Here is a 12424-nt window from a genome sequence, read left to right on the forward strand (position 1 = left end):
TGGGAGCAACTTGCATCTAAATTAAATGCCGCGGGGCCCCCAATTAAGAATACAATATTGTTTAACATGTTTAACAATTTTTGATGTAACACTCTGACACAGACCTAAAAGGAAATCATTCCCTACAGTATATTGGAAACCGCCACTTCCCAAAAGGGACAACGTTGCTGCCAACTGCAAAATTGGGGGGACAGATTTTGAACTTTGGCACGAAAATTCCAAACAAGAAAGTACATAACGGAAAGCCTCTTTTGTCAGCTTGAATCTTTGTAGAAATCTGCGAAGAAATATAATATACATTTTAAATTGATCAATTTATGATTTATACTTTAAAACACGCAGCTTACGGTAAAGATGAAGGTTCACTGTGTGAACGAATTTGTTTACGAATTAAATTAATGTTGTCATTTTCTTCGTCAGAAGAAGATAACAAGAATAACACAGATGGATCCATTTTATTATTATATGTTCATTTCTTATAAAAATTGCGCCAATGTTTCTAATAATTCTGCCAAAACAACCGTACGTTTATTAAGGTAGATGCATTAGCAATATGTCACAACAATGTAAAAAAGGATTTCCAAACATTAATAATGTTCTTATTTTCTTACCACAACTTTATTCCGAAATTATTATTCAAAGTATTTTTCAAAAAATTTCACAAAAATTTACATTTTTTCATTCATAATAATGCTTTTTTTCGTTTTTGTTTTAAAATAAATACTTTTTCGGCATCTACCTATAATTATGTTAATTAAAGAAAATATAGGCTTTCACAGTTCGATTACCGGTTTTCACAGTTCGATTACCGGTTACTATCGAAAAAATCGATAACAATGCTTAAACGTTTTCGATCGATATTTATAATGCCGTTTCTTTATCGTGTCGAAAACAAATTCACGAGTAATTTCTCGTTCGAATCGACTCACATAATTAGGCCCCAGATTGTTGCCGACGACGGATATCGCAAGAAATACAACATATTCATACCTGCCGAATTGAGCGAAATCAAAGCAGTAGTGAAGTTTTCAGAACAATTTTTGTTTGAAAATCTGGTAATAAAACACAAGCCTGAATTCGGACCAATTTACGACGACATAACAATAACTGAAATCAAACGCTTCACTAAACCTGATCCTTCCAAGGAAGGTCAGAGGATTGACTCAGAAGCAGTTATGCTCTCGTTTAGCGGTGACAAGTTACCGTTACATGTTTGCCTTAACAAGGTATTTTTCCAAGTTAAGCCATATATAGAAAGAATCCTCCAATGTAAAAAGTGCTGGAGATACGGACACTCTACAAAAGTATGTAACCGTTCCCGTGACATCTGCCCGCGCTGCGGAGCTGCCCATACGGGCACTTGTTCGTTGATACCGAAATGTATCAATTGTGGTGGTCAGCATGACGTCCGATCTAACTTTTGCGAAATACGCATAAGACTCAAGGACAAAGCCAGGAAGGAAGCTGAGGATAAGACGCCTAAAGTTATGGTAAATGAAATGATTACACCTTCGGTCGCCCAAAACATCTTTAATTTGTCTCAGGAAGACTTTCCTGAGATTGGTGCCAAGAGACCAAAATTGAAACCAAAGCCCAAACAGGGCACAAAGAGAAAAGTGACAAATTATTCAAATATATTTTCTGATGACTTTTTTGACGAACCCCGTCCAAATAACACACAACCCACAACTTTACCTACTGAGGAAGAGTCGGCAGATACTGTCTTTACCTCAGACCAGACAAATACTGATACCATGGAGAATAGTGCATCAGACATTGAGTTCAACACGAACTCAGTATGCAACTCCACACAAATCGATTCTAATCATAACATCAATGAATCCATCAATTCCAAACCCAACAACAAATTTACTAAACCCAACCTCAATACACCTAAAATTACTTTAACCGAAAATTCCAGTAACCAAAACAACATATCCACTTCCTCCGATAGCGGCAAAAAGAAAATATGAAACATCTTGATGATGAAAATACTACAAATAAATTTAAGAAGCATACGCAATAAAAAACCGCAGTTATCTCTATTCCTAAGGGAATCAGGAATAGACATAGCCTGCATATCGGAAACATATCTGGATAATTTGGATGACTTTAATATACCTGGCTATGACATTTTAAGGAAAGATAGGATTACTTATGGCGGCGGAGTTGCCATATTAATTAAAAACACAATTAACTTCAACTGTTAATACCAACATTTCCAATCGAAATATAGAAACTATAGCGTGCTGCATAAATTGTGACATTGGCCCAATTGCTATTATCTCTACATATATTCCACCGAACGTGACATTCAACAACGCTGATCTAATGAGCATTGCATCATCTATATGTACCTCAAAATACAAAAATTCTCCTATGCGGAGATTTCAATTGCCACCATCAAATATGGGGTTGCAACAACACAGATACTCGTGGAGAAAACATGCTGCAATTTATAGAGGATAGAGACCTCGTACTTCTCAATGACGGATCGCAAACCTACTTCGGTAACATCTGCCCTTCAGCTTTGGACTTATCGATTGCAGCCCAGCAATTGCGCTCGTTTCGACCTGGCACACTTTAAATGAGTGCCTCGGATCGGATCACTGTGCCATTATTATAGAAATTGACCTACACGCGAGATGTCGTAAAACCGCCTATGGAGTGCCGAGAAACTTAGCAGAGGACCGGCTAAATGAGAGTATATGGGAAATATTAAGCGACAATCAATATCTAGAATGTCCGGACCATATGAAGTTCGAACATCTCACTCAAAGTCTTTGCAATAAGCTCAAGGTCCCTATTAGTAAGAAAATATATGCAGACAACAGCTGGTGGAGTTTAAAATGTAAAAAAGTTAAGGCAGCCTTAATTAAAGCCCTTGCTCGCTACAAGAAACTTCCCAACCGAGCTAACCACGACAAGTTAAAAGCAAGCCAAAAGGATTATTTCTACACACTCCGAGAAGAAAAACGGAAAGGCTGTGCGAAGATATAAGTGCTAACATCACTCCAACTGAACTCTGGAACACCATCAAAAAGTTCAGGGGCAGAAATACGAACAAATTCAAAACAATGCCAGAAATGTGCATAGATAAATTCTATGACACTTTATCTGGACCGATTGGACCCATCAACGAACCACCTCCTATAGGAAATACTCCAAGAGAAAAAGACTTCACAATGGATGAATTAAATGCAGCCATAGAAGATTCGAAGGATACAAGTGCAGGCCTTGACGGCATACGTCATGGGCACATGAAAAATTTAACAATGAGGTAAGACAGGAAATATTATCATTATATAACCATATATGGCACTATGGAGTCATCCCGAATTCATGGATGGAATATAAAGTATGCCCTATACTTAAAAAAGGCAAACCACCTGACGATCCACATTCGTATCGATCAATTGCCATGATATCCTGTTGGAGAAAAATTTTCGAAAGAATGATCTTTCGAAGACTTGATCACCAACTGGAGTCGTCTGGTAAGTTACATAATGCACAGTCCGGATTTCGAAAAATAGATCCACACGGGACAACGTAACCTGTATATGGTCAGCAGCACAATTAGCAAAGAGAGAAGGTAAATTCATGATGGCCACTTTCCTAGATATCAAAAGTGCTTTCGACAATGTTAATATCGACATCCTTATTCAAAAATATAAACTTCTCGGCGTAAGTGATCACGTATGCTCAATTATACATCGTCTTTTTCAATTTAAAGAGCTCATAATCGACTCAGCAGATTCTGGTACTAGAAGGTCATTTACGGGAACGCCCCAAGGTTCCGTTTTGAGCCCTCTAAGCTTCAACGTTTACATCAATGAGATATTCAATGACTTAGATGTGGAAATTTTAGGCTATGCAGATGACCTAGCAATTTTTTGTGCCGATGTCGACTTAAATACAGCAAAAAATAAGATCCAAAATGCTCTGGACAAAATAATCAGCCGATTAGAAGAAGTACAACTAGAACTTTCGCCTCAGAAGTCAAAATGTATGCTTTTCAATCCGTCAAACCGTCGATCTGTACAAATGCAACCGGATCTATATATCAAGAGGGAATGTGTAGAATTTGTAAACAATTTCAACTTCCTAGGATTTATACTAGATAGTAAACTGAACCCGGTACCACACATTGAACATATTCATAAGACCACCTTTCAATTTATGAATATTATCCGGGCCCTATGTGGTGTATCCTGGGGAGGCAACCCACAACAACTAATTCGCCTTTACATTGGAGTGGTTCGGCCTAAAATTGAATATATGGGTCATCTCTTGCTTGACTGTCCGCTGAGTAAAATGTTAAAGATACAAAGGATCCAGTTCCGAGCCATAAGGACTTCCCTCGGAGCCATGATTTCGACTCACACTCAAGCCCTGGAAGTAGAGGCAAATGTCATGCCAATACCCGAAAGATTTAATTTCTTGGCAAACAGTTATATTAACAATATATTAGCTGACCGCAGAAATCCCGCCAACAAATTTATATCAATATATACGGGTATGTGATGGAAAACGATTCGACTCGTTTTGCCATAAATCGAAATCGTATATCTCTAATTTTGGTGAATATTTTAATGAAGTTGAAAATGGATTTTAAAAATATTATTCAAATAATGGACTTTTGCGAAGCAAAACTATATATATCATAAACGGCACCCCGATTATATACCATTTCGATTCTGCAAATCGAGTCGATTCGGTTTTCATCACATACCCGATAATGAAAAATTTTATGCCAGACCTACCCTCTTCCAGATATATGAAAACAAAAAACCACAACGAATCTAATGAAATTACAAAGACCTATTCTATACCAGCATCCTCTTCAAGCTAATTTGCTAATTCCCAATATAACTTACCTTAATATTTGTAAAAACCAGTCATCTCCAGCAGACATTCTCAACATGTACAATTCTACCATGGAAGCAGAGTTTAGTGATTTTACCCGAGTCTACACTGACGGTTCTAAAACTATTGACAAAACCAGCTGTGCTATATGGATGCCATCATTAGACATCGAAGCATCCTTCTCACTAGATAGCTCCTGTTCTATATTCTCCGCTGAAGCACATGCTATCCATGAAGCTCTATTACTAATTAGAACATGTGGTAATGGAAAATAAATTATCATAACAGACAGCAAGTCAGTCCTCACGGCCATCGGTTCCCAAAACTGTAGAAACACCCATCATTCTATCTATAAAATAAAAAATGAGGTGTATGAAATGTCTAGGGAGGCCTTTTCCGTGCGCTTTCTATGGGTACCAAGCCATTGTGGCATCGATGGAAATGAGTACGTGGACTCTCTTGCCAACAATCACAGCCCTGACAATTCCTACCCGGAAATATGTCCTTCGGATTTAAAACAAGAAGATAGATCTTCTGCCATCGCTTCATGGCAAGAAAAATGGAATACCAGCACGTTTGGAAGAAGGTTTTACTCAATTTCACCTAAGGTTAACCGTCATCCTTGGTTCAGAAACTTAAAATTACCCCGAAGTGTCATTACAAATACAACACGATTACGATTTGGCCACAATCAGATGAAATGCTACCTTTACAAAATTAATATAACCAGCAGCGACAGATGTGATTGTGGTGACATTCAAACTATGGACCACATCACTTTTCATTGCCCTAATATTAACATCAACACAAGACTTTTCTTATTGCAAAAACTGCAAAATCTTGGCATACATCAACCATCAATCGACAACATATTAAAAATTAACAACATTAAGGCTTACTTCACTTTATGGAAATTCTATAAAGACGCAGACATCAAAATTTAAAAATTCAAAACAATTTCAAAACTAATAACTAAATTATACCCGTGAAAAGTCAGAATTTTACGATATTCCTAAGAAATATACCCGTGAAAGTGGCAACATAGACTTAGTGTCTCATGCCACTTTTAATTCCACCCCAAATATGGTGGAATTGACGTATGGTAACATATGTCCGAAGAAGAAGATAAATTGAGTGAACGAGTATGAGTGTGGGTATACATATCGACACCTCCAAATAATAGTATGCTAAGTCTGAAAAGTGAGTTTTGCAGGAGAAGCTCTCAAAGTTTACAGTTTTCTTTGACTTTCACTACTATTCTGAGTAAACATTTGTTTATAACTTCTGTTCGGATTGACCGATCATTACCAAAATTTGACAGAATTTAAGCTAAGGGCCTAAAATGTAAAAATGTAAAGAACTTGAAAACATGCTAAGTCGACTTAGCATACTATTGTTTGGAGGCGTCGATATAAAGGTTGGTACTAAAAGGAACTATGGAACTAACTGAACGACCTAGTTCCTTTTGCGGAACGGAAAAGATCGAACCGCAAAAGGAACGAGATTGCCCAACTCTACTAAAACAACAGTTAACAAAGATATAACGCAAATTTCAGATGCCTTACAGGGTCTTCAGCAGAAACTTCATCACGCCATAACTCGGAAGTTCGACTCACGGCGGATCTGTCCTTCGGTATTCTTAATATACTCAACAAGGACTTTCATCCCCAAAAGAAATTATCTTTGCCCCAAAATTTCGGTTCACAGTGTATTTAACCATAAATGCCATATTTTGTATTGATTTAAAGCTCAGATGGTTTAGTTCCATTATCAACCATGGAATGTCCGCCAACCAATTTTGCATGATAATAAAAGTTATATTTTCATAATCCATTTAAAACAACCACAAATATCTTAGGAACAAAAGCAAACCGAAAGGAAGAATCCTGGATCACAGCAGAGATTCTAGAACCTCGCGAAAAGCGAAAATATACAAAAACAGCAGCTCCGAAACTTTTTGGGAAATAAACCAAGAAATTAAAAACGCCACATGAGCTGCATAGAACGCTCAGTTAAACAAACATCGAACATGACCGAAGACGAAATTAAATCGGCAATTCAATCAATGAAAGATAAAAAGACATTCATAATCATATTTATGACACAGGACAATACCCAAACCACTGGCTAAATTCCACGTTTATAGCTATACCAAAAAAAAAGCAAATGCCCGAACATGATGTGATTACAGACTAAGTCTAATGTGCCTTGCCCTAAAAATATTCATTAAAATACTACACAAAAGAATCTACCCCAAGTATGAGGCATATATGGGGAAAACACAATTCGGCTTCAAAGAAGGCATGGGAACGCGAGAAACACTGTTAAGTATTCAAGTCATTATCCAAAAATGCAGAGATGTCCAAAAAGATATTTTCTTATGTTTCGTCGACTACGAAAAAGCCTTCGACACGGTATCAGGCATGAAAAACTAATGGAAATCTTGGTTGATAGCGGTATAGCAGAAAAGGAAATAAGATGCATAAAGAACCTTTATTGGCAGCAAACTGCAAATATTCAAGTCGATGGGGAACTTAGTGACACTGTATTAATATTCAAATTCGTTAGACAAGGATGCATCCTTTCACCATTATTATTCAACATATATTCCAATAAAATATTTCAAGAAGCAGTGGAAAATGAACAAATTGGTGTAAGGCTAAACTACTCTGAAGTAACAAATAATATACGATACGCTGACGACACAACATTAATTGCCAGTAGTCTACATGGCCAACAGAGACTTGTTTCCTTACTCAATGAAAAAAGCGAATTATTCGGTCTAAAAATAAATATTAAGAAGACGAAATATGTATATGATAATAAGTAGAAAAAATAACCAAAACAGCACATCGCTCATAATAAAAATTATGAAATAGAACGATTAAGGAACTTTAAATACGTCGGAGTCCTCATAAATGACCAATGGGATGCGTCAAAGGAAATAATCACCCTTATTACGGTTGGCGTTGTCGTAGTCTATAATTTTTGGTATTATGTAAAATTTTCGACTACGCCTCTTTTGTAATAGATTGCAAAAATACAGGGTGTTGAAGATTATTAACATTTTCGACTATTACACGCCACCCTGTTATAAAAAAGAAAACAAAAAATAGAGTCAGTTAAAATAAAAAAACAATTATTTATTAATAAACCATAAAAATGTTAAGGGTGGGTTATTTTATATCTGACGATGAGGATGAATATACTCCGAACGATTTAAACGTAAGACGAAAACAGTTACGACAAGAATCAAACATATTTTCCATGACTGATACTCAGTTGCTGTTGCTGAAATCCATTTCTGTGAGGGGTATTTGTGACTAGTGTGCAGGGATCCTGGTTCACTTGGACCTGTTGCTCATTTCCATGAGTGATACCTATGCTTACAGGGGTTATTGTGCGGGGATCCTGAATCACTACGACCTGCGGCTCTTTTGCATGAGACCTGCTTACGCTTTGGGGAGTAACTGTGCAGGGATCGTGGTTTTCTAAATCTTCATGGATTATACATGCTTCAAACAGTTCTTCCTCAGTGGTTGTTTCTCGAAGCGTTGAAGGCTGCTGGATTCCAATTGACTGATTGCCCGCGTTTACAATTGTATCCAATTGTAACAAGCTTAATGCTGCTTCTTCCGTGTCTGTTAGTATGTACTGCTTGAAGGATCCTCCACCTGTAGCACGACATTCCGCCTTATTGTGAACTAACTTCTTCCTTAACTTGAATTTGTAGCCAGCCCAGACTTTCATCCAACCCTCACCTGTTCGTACTGGCGGTCCTAAAATGTTGAGTTTCGTACTAATTTTATAACACTCTTCTTTCACGCTAATTTTTTTTTTATTCCATTGCTGTAACCTCTGGCCAAATTTGGATTGTTCTGCAAAATCTGGACCATTGTGTCAAACTGCTTTTTTGTGGTGACTTTTGTTCTAAAACATGTGCAATATTATAAAATTTATACGAATATATAATCTTTTTGTTATATAGACACATACCTTTTGTTTAAATCCATTTTATTTGTTCGTTTTTATTAACGTTTTAAGAAATTTGTCTGTTGTCGTCAACAAAATCTCTAACGACTAATTTCACAGCGTTTCTCGTAATAAAACGCCTCTCGTAGTAGCAAAAGCTCTGTTTCTTTACGTGCCTCAGGTTACCATTTCTTACCATTTTTAACCTGCAAACTGTTCCTTTACTTTAAAAAGCATACAATTTATATGAGACCAGTTCACCACTTTTACCATTTTTTGCCACTGTTACCATTTTTAAAAGTAAAGGAACAGACCAAAAATTGTAAAAGAATGGCATACAGAGTTGTAATATCTCGTATACGACATACATAATACCAATTAGTCGTTGCGAAAATGTCGTGTACGACATACATAATACCAATTAGACGTTACGACACGTCAATTTGCAATTTTGGATACGACTACGCCAACCGTAATAAGGCTGATTGTGCCGAATTGAAGTAGCCAGACAATAATTTTTCAAATATCATAAAATCATATGATAACAAGTCATGACATTCACATTGCAACGAAAATGCGATTTATAAAATGCTACATATGGTCCACTTTATGCAGCCGAAACATGGACAATAAAATCAACGGACGAAAATAAATTGAACGCATTTGAAATTCTGAAAATTCAATGAACAGATCGTGTACCAAATTTTGGGACTGAGCATATTTTTGGCTTCTGATTACATTGCAATCGAAACATATGACATGTGCAAAATGTATAAATTTTTGCATATGCAAAATTTATGCATTTTACACACAACCTTCAAAATACCAGAAATCCGGAGGTACAGTTTTATGGGGCTATATGAAGACGTTGGCCTACACCGACAAATTACTGGTGGAAAGTTTTATACCCACAACGAAGGCAAAATGCCAAATTTCAGTCATTTCGGTGCGATATTGAGGCCACAACCTTCAAAATACCGAAAATCGGAAGGTACCATTCTATGGGGGCTATATGAAGACGTGAACCTATACCGATAAATTTCAGGTGGAAAGTTTTATACCCCCAACGAAGACTTAATACCAAATTTCAGCCATTTCGGAGGGATATTGAGAGCACAACCTTCAAAATACCAGAAATCCGGAGATACCGTTCTATGGGGGCTATATGAAGACGTGGACCTATACCGACAAATTTCAGGTGGAAAGTGTTATACCCAAAACGAAGACAAAATGCCAAATTTCAGTCATTTCGGTGGGATATTGAGGCCACAACCTTCAAAATACCGAAAATCGGGAGGTACCATTCTATGGGGGCTATATGAAGACGTGGACCTATGCGGATAGATTTCAGTTGTAAAGTAGCATACCCCTAACGATGACTTAATACCAAATTTCAGCCATTTCGGTGGGATATTTAGACCACAAATCCTTGAATACATTTTTGCATATCGTCACCATAAATGCCCGAAGACGTAACCCACAAAATCAAAACTTTACAGGAGAAGCAAAAAAAGTTATAAAATGAAAAACGGTTTTATGGAATATAATTCTTATGAGCGCGAATATTCGGGATATTACCAATCCTACATATACGAATGGGAGTAAACAAGTAAAAAAGTATCAGTCGGCTTTGCCGACAGAGATATACCCTCAGCCTGTGCAAATTGAAACACTTTTTTCACAAACAACTTATGTATTTAGGGGGTTTTAAAATTTTGGTCGTATGAACCGACAAAAATGTTGATTAGGATTAAAGTTCAAACATTTTGCGGAAAAGACACTTAATGGTACAAACATCAAAGTGATTCAATAGCAGGTCTTAAAGTGAATTTATCCAAAATTTTGTGTGGGAGGTACGGGATGGAGTGGACAAATATAGTCCATATTCGAACCTGATCTATATCTGGTAGATATTATGAGAATGTGTAAAGTATGGACCAAATCGGTCACTCCCATCAAGAGTTATCGTGCGCACAATTTTTCCGAATATTTTTGAACTTTTGTGGGGTAGGTACCTGAAGGAGTGGATCGATATGGCTTATCTACGAACTTAAACTAAGTTTGGAAACAATATTACGAAGGCCAAATGTTGGCCGGAATCGGCATTTCTGTTCAAGAATTATCTTGCGCTTCCACCCATAAACATGGTGTCATAGGGTTTGTTTTTCAACTTTCAGGCGATTTTCAGGAAGTATGGACTTGCCCCTGAGGAAACTTGTACATTCGTATAGGGGACAGTGAATACAAGATGTTACAACAAAAACCAATTTGATTCGTGAGCAGGTCCCAAACTGAACTTTTCCGAAATTTTGTGTGGGAGGTACCCGAAGGAGTTTACCGATTGAGTCCATATTGGAATCTCATCTAAGTCTGGTAGAAATTTCATAATGTGCAACGTAATGACCCAATCGGTTACTTCCTTCAAGAGTTATCGTACGCACAAATTTTCCGAACATTTTCGAACTTTTGTGGGGGAGGTACCGGAAGGAGTGGACCGATATAATCCATCTTTGAACTTGAGCTAAGTTTGGACAAAATATTACAAAAGCCAAATTTTGGACCGAATCGGCAGATCCGTTCGAGAGTTATCTTGCGCTCCAACCACTACACAAGGTGTCATAGGGTTTTTTTTGTAATTTCTCAGGAAGTATGGACTTGCCCCTAATGAAACTTACAGCGTATTATAGAGGGCAGCGAATACAACTTGCGTAAACAAAAATTAAAGCGATTCGAGACCAGGTCCTAAACTGAACTTTTCCAAAATTTTGTGTGGGAGGTACCTGAAGGATTGGACCGATTGAGTCCATATTGGAACCTCATCTAAGTTTGGTAGAAATTACATGATGTGCAAAGTATGGACCAAATCGGTTATTCCCTACAAGAGTTATCGTGCGCACAAGTTTTGCGACAATTTTTGAACATTTGTGGGAGAGGCACCTGAAGGAGTGGACCTATATGGCCCATCTTCGAACTTAAATCGAATCTGGACAAAATATTTCGATACCCAAAATTTGAACCGAATCGATTGATCCGTTCGAGAGTTATCGTGCGCACCAGCCTGCCAGACAGACAGACGGACGGACGGACATTGCTAGATCTACTCAAAATTGTCTGAAACGGATATCGTACAAACATACTTTGGGTCTAAAACAGTGTTCACCAGCGAGCTGCTACTGAGAGCAAATTATCGTAACTTTCAATCCAAAACACACGGTAATGTATGCTCAGTTGCTCTCAGTACGGGCTCGCTGGCAGTGTTGCCGTTTTGGGCATTTCGGCCCAAATTTGGGCCGAATAAAAAATAATTTTTAATTTTGGGCCGATGGGCGGCCCAACTCCCTTTTGGGCCGTTTTCATGCTAGTAATTTTAAACAATATTTTATAAAATATCAAATATTAGTCTTTGGGCTATTATTACATGCTTACTTTTACTATTAGATGGATTTGAAAACGTAAAATAAAGCTATTTGGTGGCATTAAAAATATAATTTTCACATTAAAACTTAATGCTAAGAAGGTCCTCCTAGTAGTTTAATTGTCACTTTTAACTTTTAGTTACACGGGTTTTGAAATATATTTTTCGTGA

The sequence above is a fragment of the Musca autumnalis genome, unplaced genomic scaffold (genome assembly GCF_047663935.1).
Source record: "Musca autumnalis isolate F117 unplaced genomic scaffold, ASM4766393v1 scaffold_1, whole genome shotgun sequence".
NCBI classification, from domain to species: Eukaryota; Metazoa; Arthropoda; class Insecta; order Diptera; family Muscidae; genus Musca; species Musca autumnalis.